At 48.9% G+C, this 13,262-nt stretch overlaps 1 non-coding gene across 1 annotated transcript; it reads left to right on the forward strand.

The window, feature by feature from the left end:
• Positions 1 to 3,031: 3,031 nt before the first annotated feature.
• LOC138097263 (U6 spliceosomal RNA) lies at positions 3,032 to 3,138 on the forward strand. The gene has a single exon (XR_011146464.1). It is a non-coding gene; the product is annotated as a U6 spliceosomal RNA (small nuclear RNA).
• The last annotated feature ends 10,124 nt before the right edge of the window (positions 3,139 to 13,262 follow it).

Genomic DNA, 13,262 nt, shown 5'->3' on the forward strand with positions numbered 1-13,262 from the left:
TGGCTTCTTTCACTAACCACACTGGATCATCAGCAATCTGCTCTTATCTCTATGGATTTGCCTATTCTGTATATTTCACATAAACGGAATATGTGATCTTCTGTGCCTGGCTTCTTTCACTAACCACACTGGATCATCAGCAATCTGCTCTTATCTCTATGGATTTGCCTATTCTGTATATTTCACATAAACGGAATATGTGATCTTCTGTGCCTGGCTTCTTTCACTAACCACACTGGTTCATCGATGCTGTAGTATAACTTCATCCTTTCCAGAGCTGAATAATACCCATAGTATGGATATATAACTTCAAAAAAATCCATCAACCCACTGATGAACATGTGGGTTGTTTGTATTTTTTAGATATTGTGAGTAATGCTGCTATGAATGTTCAGATACAACTTTTTGTTTGAACACTTGTTTTCAGTGTTTTTGGGGGCATATAACTAGGAGTGGAACTGCTGGCAATTCTACATTTAAGTTTTTGAAGACCTGCCAAATTGATTTTCACAGCGGCTGCTCCATTTCACATTCCCACCAGCAGTGTATGAGGTTCCAAATTCTTCAAATCCACACCAACACTTGTTATTTTCTTTTCTTTTTTTTTTTTTTGGTTTCGGTCTCCTGGTGGGTGGGCTTCCCAGGTGGTGCTAGTGGTAAAGAACCCCCCCTGCCAATGTACGGTAGACATGAGACACTGGTTTGATTCCTGGATTGGGAAGATCCCCTGGAGGAGGGCATGGCAACCCACTCAAGTATTCTTGCCTGGAGAATCTCATAGAAGTACCTGCATTGCCATTAAGCCAGCCCATTAAAACTGTGATTTCCCTTTCTTATTCAGGGCTTCTACATGGTTTCTGTAGCCTGCCATGAAGAGGACATGCTACAGTCCTGGATGGAATGTATAAGCCCTGATTATGGGGCTATCAGGCTACAGTCTGTGGGGTTGCACAGAGTCAGATACGGCTGAAGCGACTTCATACATCCTGTGTGACATTTCATGGTGAGTCTGATTTGTATTTCCATAATGACTAATGACACTGAACTTCTTTTTATGTGCTTTTTAGCCATTTGTATATCTTTGGGAAAAAACGGTTTTTTAGTAATGACCTCCACTGCGTCTATAGCACTCCCCTCCACCAATCACAGTTAACCATGGATGGATGGGTCTTGAAGGAAGACAAAAACAGACCCTACTGTCCAAGTCATCATCTTAAGGACTATTTAGGCTTAAATAGACATGTCAGAGCTTAGAAAAGACAAACTGTTGGTCCTGCACTCCCTGAATTCAAAGGATGTTCAACAAGGATCAGTCTTTGTGGAGTTTGCAGACAGTACATCCTCCAGGTGGAAATTTCACTAAAGTTGATGCTGTAGTCCCTGACTCATGCATGTTCCTCAAGGAGGAAAGAGCACTTGAATTCGACTGATAAGGGTCACTGCGAGGGAAGGGAAGCTGAAGTGACCTTGCAGAGTAGGGGCATTTGAGCCAGTTCCTTTCTTGAATAGATAATTGGTACTGATATTTTGGAGTCCCCAGGTGGCTCCACGGTAAAGAACCTGCCTGCCAATGCAGGAGACCCAAGAGACGCAGGTTTGATCCCTGGGTGGGGAAGATCCCCTGGAGGAGGGCATGGCAACCCACTCAAGTATTCTTGCCTGGAAAATCCCATGGGCAGAGGAGCCTGGCGGGCTTCCGTCCACGGGGTCTCGAAAAGTCCGATACGACTGGACGAGTGAGCTACTGATGTTTTACGTGTTCATCCTGTGATCGCCCCACAAGTGTCAGGGTGTTCTCCCATCCAGGGACTGTAGCATGTGTCATCCTCTTTATGGCAGGATACAGAAACCACGTGGAAGCCCAGAAGAAGAAAGGAAAATCACAATTTTAACTGCTTCATGGCTACGGAGGCACTCAGAAGCCATTTCCCAGTACAAGAGCGCCACCTGCCGGACAAATCTGCTACATATACCCCTTTCAAGAAAAGTGAAGAAGTCGCTCACTCGCGTCCGACTCTTGGAGACCCCAAGGACTGGGGCCCACCAGGCTCCTCCATCCATGAAATTTTCCAGGCAAGACTACTGGACTGGGTTGCCATTTCTTTCTCCCGGAGATCTTCCTGACCCAGGGATCGAATCTGGGTCTTCCGCATTGCGGACAGACGCTTTACCGTCTGAACCACCACGGAAAGTGAAGTCACTCAGTAATGTCCGGCTCTTTGCGGCCCCATGGACTGTAGCCTACCAGGCTCCTCTGTCCATGGGATTTTCCAGGCAATAGTACTGGAGTGGATTGCCATTTCCTTCTCCAGGGGATCTTCCTGACACAGGGATCGAACCCAGGAAATCCAACCAGTCAATCCTAAAGGAATATTCATTGGAAGGACTGATGCTGAAGCTGAACCTCTAATACTTTTGGCCACCTGATGTGAAGAACCGACTCATTAGAAAAGACCCTGATGCTGGGAAAGATTGAAGGTGGGAAGAGAAGGGAATGACAGAGGATGAGATGGTTGGATGGCATCACCACCTTGATGGACATGAGTTTGAGCAAGCTTCGGGAGGTGATGATGGACAGGCAAGCCTGGCATGCTGTAGTCCATGGGGTCGCAAAGAGTCGGACACGACTGAGTGACTGAACTGAACTGAAGCTCCGTTGAAAGGGACTGCCTGACCCATGGAGACCTTATGACTGTCTGACTTGATGCCTCCATTTTGCGGTAGCTCAACTATTAAGGCATTAAATGGTTAAATGTCAATGGCATGTTCAAGGACACAGCTAGGGTGATCCTCAGGTCATCTCAGTTTTGCAATTGAAAAGTAGGGGCTTCCTATTTGAAGAAAACTTAACCCCCACCCCCCACACTGCCACACACACACACACACACACACACACACACACACACACACACACACACACACTGCCTAAAGCAAATCTGCTGGTTTAGTGAGGACTTCGATTTACACAGGTTCTCGAAAGTGACTAGGCCTGGATCACTGCTCTTTGAGCTGAGTTAAAAGCTAGTGGTTGGTGCTCGCTTTGGCAGCACATATACTAAAATTGGAACGATACAGAGAAGATTAGCATGGCCCCTGCGCAAGGATGACACGCAAATTTGTGAAGCGTTCCATATTTTTTAGCGGACTTTTGGACTCAGAGGGAGAGGGAGAGGGTGGGATGATTTGGGAGAATGGCATTGAAACATGTATACTATCATGTAAGAATCGAATCACCAGTCTATGTCCGATGCAGGATACAGCATGCTTGGGGCTGATGCACGGGGCAGGGTGGGGGGGTGGATATGACCCAGAGAGATGTTAGGGGGAGGGTGGTGGGAGGGGGGTTCAAAAAAAAAAAAAAGCTAGTGGTTGGTGGTCCGGTGGTTGAGAATCTGTCTGGCAGTAGAGGGGCCATGGGTTCCATCCTTGGCCTGGAAAGTTCCTTCACGCCACGAGCAACGAAACCCGTGCACCCAAGCACTGAGCCCACACCCTAGAGCCCGTGCTCCACAAGAGAAGCCATCATGATGAAAAGCCTGTGCACCTCAAGGAAGAGCAGCCCCTGCTCGCCGCAGCTAGACCAAGCCTGCCTGCAGCAGCAAAGACCCGAGGTAGCCAAAAATTTTTTAAATTTATAAGTGGAGGAGGCTTCACAGCAGTCATCCAACCCCAGAGCCAAATTTGGAATACACTGCAGTCAAAGCTAAGGTGGGACTTCCTATTCTCCCTCCTGTCCACATGCATCTGGTGTTAATGGTTATTGGACCCATCTCCTAAGTAATCAACTCAAAAAGATTCCTGACTTTACCTTCTTCCTCTCCTACCTTCTTCCACACGGCTTAGTTGGGCAGGATGGGCACTGAATATGGTCCTCCCAGTGAGGCTGCGTCTCTTCTTGGCTGCCTCCTGATAATTAATCTCCTGAGATTTAAGGGGTGGGGGAGTTATATAGGCCATTTTGAGAATTTAGGATTCTGCCCCTGACCATTCTTGGGTCACCTTCCCTTCTGCTGGACGGCCTCGTGGTTATACCCTCCAGGTGGCTGCCTGGCACAAAGTGGGCCAACTAGAGAGTTCAAAGTGATTTCTGGTTTAGTCACCAGCATTCTTTTGTAGGCATCATATGGCCCTAGATCAGCGGTTGGCACACTATATGCGTTGTGTGTGGGATAAATCTGGCTTGTGAGCTAAGAGCGTTTTTTACATTTTTTAAGAGTTGTAAAAATCAAATAAAGAGAATACAGGCAGCCCCCTTTGCATCCACCTGTTCCACCATCCATGGGTTCAACCACACCTGATTGAAAATATATGAAAAATTTTTTAGAATGCAAAACTTACCACACTGGGTATTGTTTGCCTAGCATTTATGTCATATTAGGTATTAAGCAATCTAGAGATGATTTAAAACATACGGGAGGGTGTGTGTAGGTTATATGCAAATACTACATCATTTTATATAAGGGGCTTGAGCATCTGAAGGTTTTGGTATCTGGGAAGTGGGGGAGGAGGGTCCTGCAAGCAGTCCTGAGGGACAGTATTGTGCCATAGAGACCATGTTCCCAAAGACCAGAAATATCATCTGGCCCTTTATAGGAAAAGCTTGCAGAACTGTCTTAGCAGAAACTACTTGCTGAAGTTCCTCACATGGCTTCCCCAAGCCAATGTCATGGTCATTCAGATCACAGTTAACAAAACTCACCCTTCCACATACACGCTGCAGCAGGATCGTCCTAGCCAAGACACCTCTTCCTCCACAGCCCACTGCACAGGGGCCTGAGGCCCCTACCCCACATTTCCCAAGATCACCGATCTCCCTCCACACAGAGGCCTCCTCGCACGTCCTCAATTCCCTCCCAAGCTTGTGCGAGGCCCTCAGACCAGGGAATGTAGGTCACATGCCGGTATCCTAGACGCAAGGGTCAAGAAGCACTTAACCAGCTGGTGGGGAAATGAAAAATGAAAGGATCCCAGACTGGGAGCGAGACCACCTCGCTTCTCTCTACACCTGGGTCACTGACTGGTTGATTTGACCCCAGGGCTGTCCTTTCTTTTCTCTGGGCCTCCTGCAATATCCACTTCCTGAAAGGAGAGGTGGGAGAGGGACACTGGCCACAGGCCTGTCTGTTAATGCCTTGTTCAAGTATTAACAGGGGCAGGGGGCTTCTCATAGCATCTGGAAAGGTGTCCTCCATGCCAGGACTTCTCACTCACCCCCAGCCTCGCATAAAACCACCTTCTGTTTACCGCTCTGCGTGTAGGACTCATCGTCTACACTAGCCTTTCTCTTAGCCCACCAGATGCTTGGCAATACTGATTCATGGTGGCCCTTCCTGACTCTGACAGGGGAGGAGAGACACAGAAGAGAAGGTGAGGGTGGAAGGGGGACCAGACCCACTCCACTCACCTCCAGCTCCAGGATCCATGAAGAGTAAGGGAGGAGGCAGGAGGCCACAAGGGGAGTCTCGGGGCAGGAAAGGCCTGGGGGCCTCTGCCTCTTTCAGGGCTCTCCAAACAGGGTTAGAGAAGCCATTTCATTGGGAATGCAGGAAGAAAAATTTAGAATTTCTACTTACATCTACTTTTTTTTAACCAGTGAGCAAAACAAATGAAACTTAACTGACATCAGGTATATAGAATAATGGGAGTTCACAGGTAAAAAAACAACCTAGATAGCATGCTGAAAAGCAGAGACATTACTTTGCCAACAAAGGCCCGTCTAGTCAAGGCTATGGTTTTTCCAGTGGTCATGTATGGATGTGAGAGTTGGACTGTGAAGAAAGCTGAGCGCCGAAGAATTGATGCTTTTCAACTGTGGTGCTGGAGAAGACTCTTGAGAGTCCCTTGGACTGCAAGGAACCAGTCCATTCTGAAGGAGATCAGCCCTGGGATTTCTTCGGAGGGAATGATGCTGAAGCTGAAACTCCAGTACTTTGGCCACCTCATGAGAAGAGTTGAGTCATTGGAAAAGACTCTGATGCTGGGAGGAATAGGGGCAGGAGAAGAAGGGGACGACAGAGGATGAGATGGCTGGATGGCATCACCGACTCGATGGATGTGAGTCTGAGTGAACTCCGGGAGTTGGTGATGGACAGGGAGGCCTGGTGTGCTGCGATTCATGGGGTCGCAAAGAGTCGGACACGACTGAGCGACTGAACTGAACTGAACAGGTAAATTTTCTACCTAGGTTGGGGATGTTTTTTCAGAAAGTGGGCGCTGATAAAGGAGTGTCATAAAAGATGTTTAGACATGTTTGAGATAAATAAAAGGTGCACATAAAGATTTGAGAAGTGATTGGGAACCAGGGTTGGGGATGATGGAAGCTGGCATTGATTCCCAAGGTCATGAACTTTGGGGGTAGGCAGTGGGAGAGACGGGTTTTTGCCCAGGAAGACACTAAGGGGTGTGGCTTCCAGAAAGGGCCTAGGTCCTCCACCCCTGCACCCCAGCTGCCTTAACTCCATGTGACATTCAGAGAGGCCGTGCTGTGCTTAGATTCTCAGTCGTGTCCCACTCTTTGCGACCCCATGAACTGCAGCCCGCCAGGCTCCAATGTCCATGCGGATTCTTCAGGCAAGAATACTGGAGTGGGTTGCCATGCCCTTCTCCAGGGGATCTTCCCAACCCAGGGATCGAACCCAGGTCTCCCACGTTGCAGGCAGATTCTTTACCAGCTGAGCCACCAGAGAAGCCCATTCAGGAGGCAGGGCGGTGTTATCTAGCTCCCACAGAAAACCCTAATAAAGCCCAAGTTCTCTATGATTCCCTGGTCCTGATCTCACGGAAACCTGGTGACCCACCTACTACGGCTGAAGGCCTCTATCTCAAGTAAGAATGAAGCATAACAGCCAGCTAGCGAGGATCGGAATGTTCTAGGCATACTTCCCTCTTGGTAGGGGTTATGAGAGGAGAGTTATGGGATAGATTCAGTATGGCCGCCAATTACCAAATTAGCTTTAGAGATTAACACACGTTCTGGATTGAGTGACACTGATTGCTGCGAAGTTCCCCATACAATTTGGCTCGACTCCAGGACACAGAAGGGTCTCAAAGGCAGGGAGAAACTGGGATCACCAGACTGGATGCTCAGTTTGCCAGAGGTTGGCAGTTTGGAGGGTGTATTTGCAGGCGGAGGCTGACATCTGGGCTGTTCACCCAAAGAACACAATGCCCGCGGCCTGTGCATAGGGGGGTGGGGTCCCAGAGGACCCATTTATTAACTCACAGCATTGTTGTCTCAGCCTCATTCTGAGAGAGCAGCCCCTGAGAGGTCAGCCGCCCCACTAGTCCAGTCTGGTGGCAGAGGTGGGGGTGTTGGAGAGAACATTGTCTTGGTAACTGGAAGTTGGGTCCTGGGAAGCGCTGTGATGCCCATGCCATCACGCCAGCACGGTGCCCCCACTTCGCAGGGGGAAAAGGGCACCAGGTCCAGTCCTGGTAGCAACAGAGGTGACTTCTTCTTCTGAGTCCCCCAAGCCCAAAGCAGAGTGTTCCACTTAGCAAAAGTGGTGGAGGGGAGCAAAGAGCTTCTGGGTTGTCCATTTCCTTCCAAGGTCGAATGACTGATGTGATCGATCGCTAGGCAAGTTTCCCATGTGCCCCTTCCCCTCCTTTTCGGCAGAACCAGCTATTTCTGTAGAAAAATGTTCACAAATGCCACCAGTCATTGGGCAGATTTGCTGCCTTGGAAAAGGTGGGCAGGTCGTGAGTTACTGAACAGATTTCCTTTTTGGGCTTTCTTCCTTGGTCTTCCCGCCCTTGGAGCTGTTGTCTGTGGTTGCCGAGGTTGGGCTCACCTGCCTTGAGACATGGAGGCTGGCACTCCTTACGGTCAAGGAAGACGACAGGGAGGTCAGTAGAGGCAGGCTGAACCAGGAGGAGCTCTCATACTTTTCTGAGTCCTGGCTGAGACCCCCTGACTCAGGTTTCAGCGACCTGAGTAAGGACATGCTTAACCCTCTGGTTGAGGTGTTGCTGGTTCTCTCCTGGGACTTCACCGAGTGGTGCTTCGGCCTCTGTGAGGACATGGAGGACATCATGGGTGTCTTTTTAGACATTAGCTTTTCAAAGGGATCCGGGGCAACGTAGTCCTGGAGGGACCACCACTGGTGGAGTGGGTGGGCTGGAATCGGCAGGAAGGTGAGGATGCTGAGGAAGATGACCCAGCCCCGGCTGTTCTGCGGGTAGGGATGTTTCACTTCCTGGCTCTGGGGGCAGAGAGAGGGGAGACCAGGGTGAGAGGAAGAGGCAGCGGGGGTGGGGTCTCAGGCCACATGATGCTGGGGATCAGGTTTCCCCGGGGCTGACAAGCTGGTCAAAGGGTCCCTGGAGACCATAGGAGCCCAGACTTGGGGTCCTGCGAGGCGTCCGCTGACAAGGGGTCCCCAAGGTGGGCGTGGGAGGCCAGGGTGGGGCAGTCTCACCCCACTGGTATTCCAGGCAGTGTAGTAGAGGTGTGTCCTCTGGTAGAGCTGCATGAGGTGGATGGTGAGGAGGGCCAGCAGCCCTGGCAAGGTCACGTAGCACCACAGGAATGAGGAGAAGGGCCACAGAGGGCGGCCCATCTCACTGAACATTTCTTCCCTGAACCTGGGGTGGGGGCAATGGTCAGGGACGTCTGGAAGGGAGCCCTCTGGCCGCCAGGGCCTGGGGCTCTTAGAAGGGTGGGCTTTCCAGGCATCTGGTTCTCTCACAATTTCTCAACATTTAAGAGCTGCCAAGTCCTGCCAGGCCCTCCTTGGGGTTGGCTCTTGCATCTAGTCTCCCCATGGGAAACACCCCCCACCCCCAATCCTGGGGGAATGCATTGCTCCCAGCCTTTTGTCTTCAGAATAGCCCATGTGGCCAATGGCAGGGCCCCTGAGTCCCCTAGATCCTGACTGCTTGTCCCATTAGGGCCTCCCAGCCTCAGATTATTCCCTCAGATCACTCCCTCCTGTACCCCTGCACCCTCAGCCACACCTTCCTGCTGTGGGAAGGACTGAGGGACCAGACCAGGCCCCAACTCTCCTCAGAGACCCAGGTTGTGGGGAGGGTTCCCTGGCTGGGCAGACCCCGGGGGCTTGGGCATTCACCTCCCAGCTCCGTAGATCCAAGCCAGGGCCATGTTCTGGAAGACCACGGTGATGATGAGGGTCAGTGGGACCAGGAGGTCATCAAACAAGTACATTATGTAGCTGCCAGCACGACTGGTGAAGACGAGGCTGCCCAGAAAACCTCCCAAGCAGACGATCACTAAGGCAGGGGCAGGTTTGGCCACACTTGAGGTCTATGTGTAGGGCTGGGTTCAGGGGTCAAAGTGAGCCCTGGAGACCGGGGGTGGCCGGATAAGGAGGGGCCAAAGGCAAGGCTGTCACTGGGGTGAGAATCCACAGTACCTGAGAGTATCCTGGGATAATTCCTGAAGATGGAGATGGAGTTCTGAAGGGGAAAGACAATGCCTTCCAAGAGCCTCAGCAAGTTGCTCAAGCCTATGATGAGCAGGGCCATGAAGAAGAGGATGGCCCAGAAAGAGGAGCCGGGGAACAACGAGATGACTTGGGAGAAGGCTGCGAATGCCAGGCCGGGGCCCTCCATGAACTGTGGGGGAGAAGGGCTCTGAGGCAGTGGTCGGTCTGGATGCGGGGAGGGAAGTGGTGCAGTGATCGATTAGCAATGTCTGCCGTGGGTGGAAGAAAGAGGCCAGAGTGGTGACGGATGGTCCGAGTGCCCTTCTTGGTTTCAGGAGCTGCTGCCCACCCTGGACTACATAAATCCAACAGCTTAATCTCTTGAGGCCTCGGTTTCCATCTCTAATACATGGGGATCCTGAGGTCAATGTGAGAATTAGAGGGACAGTTTCCCCAGAGGCCTGGGCACATATGAAATGGTGGTAGAAAAGTGATTATAATGGTGATGATTAGGTGGCCCCCCACCCCGGCCAAGGACCCTAGGAAATGCAGATCCCTAGGTCCTCTGGGGCCGTTAAGGACTCCAACTCCCCTCCTGTTCCCACACACGCACCATTTCCTTCTGCACCTTGATGCTGCAGGGTGGGGATAGGTGGACGACCTGTCGCCGGAGATGGCCTGGGAGACTGTTGATCCATTTTACGTAGTCCAGGGTGGGCCGCAGCAGGATGTCTTGGGGGGGCTTGGCATTATGAGGCAGCACCCCCTCGTCTATCAGCTGCATCAGCTTTGAGACACTCCTGAAGCGGGGAGAGAGGAAAGGGAAGGTGGTGGAGAGCTGACTGCAGACCAGGGATGTCGAGGACTGAAGAGGAAAGTGAGCTGCCCGAGATGAGTGCAGCTGAGTAACAAGGGCAGGGACCAGAAGATAACCGCATGGACTTGGGGCCAGTTGGCCTGGGGACCCCACCTAAGTGGCAGGAGATGTTATATTTGCAGTAGCTAATTCCTCAGTGTTATGAATTGTGTGTCCCCGCCTCCCGGATTAATCCGGTGGAAGTCCTAACCCTCCACTACCTCAGAAAGGGACCTTATTTGGAAACAAGACTGTTGTGGAAGTAATTAAAGATGAGGTTGTATTGTAGTGGCGAGGGGCCATTGTGACTGGTATCTTTCTATAACAAGAGGGAATTTGGACACACACACAGACACACACACACAGACACACACACACACACACACACACACGACATGGAGAACACCCTGTGAGAATGCCAGTAAGATCTACAAGAGAAGAACACCAAAGATTGCCAGCAAATCACCAGAAGAGGCATGGGACAAATTCTTCCTTACAGCCCAAGGTGGGACATAGCCCTGCCAATGCATGGAGCTCAGACTTCTGGCCTCCAAAGCTGTGAGACAATACATTTCTGTTGTTTTAGCCACCCAGTTTGTGGAACTTTGTTATGGCAGCCTCAGAAAATGAATACACTCAGGATTTTCTCTTTTTGGACCTTAAGTTTGGAGTGCTGGGTTCATTAGGCCTGTTCATAATACATTTTCCTCAACCAGCAGAGTGGAGTGGTGTGTTTGATCTTTTCTCTCCTTCATTTTTTTTTTAAACTATTTATTTGTTTGGCTGTGTCAGGTCTTAGTTGCAGTACATGGACCCTTCCACTGAGGCACACAGGCTTAGCTGCCCCACAGCATGTGGGATCTTAGTTCCCCAGCCCGGGATCGAACCTGAATCCCCTGCATTGGAAGGCAAACTCTCTTTCATTTTTGAATTTCACTCTTTCCTCTGCTTCTATAGTGATTCACTTTCATGTATTTCAAGCATGGATATTACTTTGTGGAAAAAATATGTTGTTTTGTGTGTCATCACTGAAGTGTTGTGCGATAAACAGCATTCTGTTTTTTCCTTTTTCTCCCTTTTTTTTTTCTTGCTGATAGCTATACGTTGCTGACGGAGAAGGCAATGGCACCCCACTCCAGTACTCTTGCCTGGAAAATCCCATGGACGGAGGAGCCTGGAAGGCTGCAGTCCATGGGGTCGCTGAGGGTCGGACACGACTGAGTGACTTCACTTTCACTTTTCACTTTCATTCATTGGAGAAGGAAATGGCAACCCACTCCAGTGTTCTTGCCTGGAGAGTCCCAGGGACTGGGGAGCCTGGTGGGCTGCCGTCTATGGGGTCGCACAGAGTCGGACACGACTGAAGTGACTTAGCATACGTTGCTGAATGTACATCAAGTTTATTGCTCCTGACTGCTGGATTGTACTGCATAATACTTATTTACATTTCAAGTAGTATGTCTCCAACTTGTTTTTGTTTTTTTTTTCAAGATCGTTTTGACTAATATACATCCTTTGCATTTCCATATACATTTTAAGAGTGATCTTGTCAGTTCTATAGTAAAGTTTGCTGGGATGTGAAACTGCCATTTCACTTGGCAGTTTGGGGAGAACTTATAGCCTAACATCAATGATTCTTCAAATCCATGAACATAACATAGCTCTTCACTTATTTAGGTCTTTCTCTCGGCAACGCTTTGTAATTTTCAGTATGGAGATCTTGCACAAATTCTGTTAAATTTAGCCTTAGTATTTGGTGGGTTTTGATGCTAATGTAAATGGTTTTCCTTTTTTAATTTTTGATTTAACTGCTGTTTGCCATTAGCATGTAGAAAAATTTGTTTGTTTTTGTATGGGGATTTTTATTTTTGAGACATTCCTAAATGCACTTATTTATTTTAGTTTTCTTTTTTTTTGAGATTCTTTTAGGTTTTCTAAGTATATACTTATGCCATTTGTGAATAAAGACACTTTTAGTTCTTTCTATGCTCTATTCTTTTTATATTCTTTTTTTGCTTCCTTTCACTGCTAGGAACTTCACTATGATATTGAAGAGATGTGGTGAAAAGAGATACCCTTGTCTTGTTTTTAATATTGGAGGAAAATGTTCAATAATTAACCGTTAAGAATGACATTGGACTTCTCTGGCAGTGGTTGAGTTTCCCCCTGTCAAGGCAGGGGGCATGGGTTGGATCCCTGGCCCGGGAGGATTCTACACGCTGCAGGACAGCTGAGCCCATGCGCCACGACTACTGAGCCTGTGCTCTAGAGTCCGCGAGTCTCCACTCCTGAGCCCAGGCGCCCTAGAGCCTGCGCTCCGCGACAGGAGAAGCCCCTGCAATGAGAAGCCCACCGTAGCCAGAGAGTAGCTCCTGCTCACTACAACTAAAGAAGGCTTGTGTGCAGCAAAGATGACCCAGCGCAGTCATAAATGAAATAAATAATTTTTTTTAAAAGGATGATGGTAACTGTTTTTCTGTTGTTGATATTCTTAACACAATGGTTTTCAACGGAGGGTGATACCCCCATCTTTTTCCCCAGGGACATTTAACAACATCTGGAGACAGTTTTGGTTGGTACAGCTGAAGCAGGGGAGGGCACTGATATTTGGAATCTAGTGTTTGACGTATATCTCTTATTGTTTTGTTTTGGATGATTACGCTAGAGCTGTGCTGTCTACAGCAGCCACTAACGAGATGTGGCTTGAATACTTGAAATATGGCTAATACAACTGAGAAAGTGAATTTTAAATTTTATTTAATTTTAACTAATTTAAACTAAAGAAGCTAGGTTATTCAGTTATTGAAAAACTAGCAAGTATGTTCAGAACAGCTTAGACAGGTGAAATTACTTTTCTTCTGCGTACTTTTTATGAAATCTAAATACAAACTGTGTACTTCCCTTCAGCCTCAAGAATTTCCTTTCGTATTCTCTTGGTATAGATTTAGTTCTTTAAATCTTCTTGGGTCCACTGCACTTCAATAACTGTACAGCAAAGTATGATTTTTATTTTATCCACT

This window comes from Capricornis sumatraensis, chromosome 20 (genome assembly GCF_032405125.1).
Source record: "Capricornis sumatraensis isolate serow.1 chromosome 20, serow.2, whole genome shotgun sequence".
Lineage (NCBI taxonomy): Eukaryota > Metazoa > Chordata > Mammalia > Artiodactyla > Bovidae > Capricornis > Capricornis sumatraensis.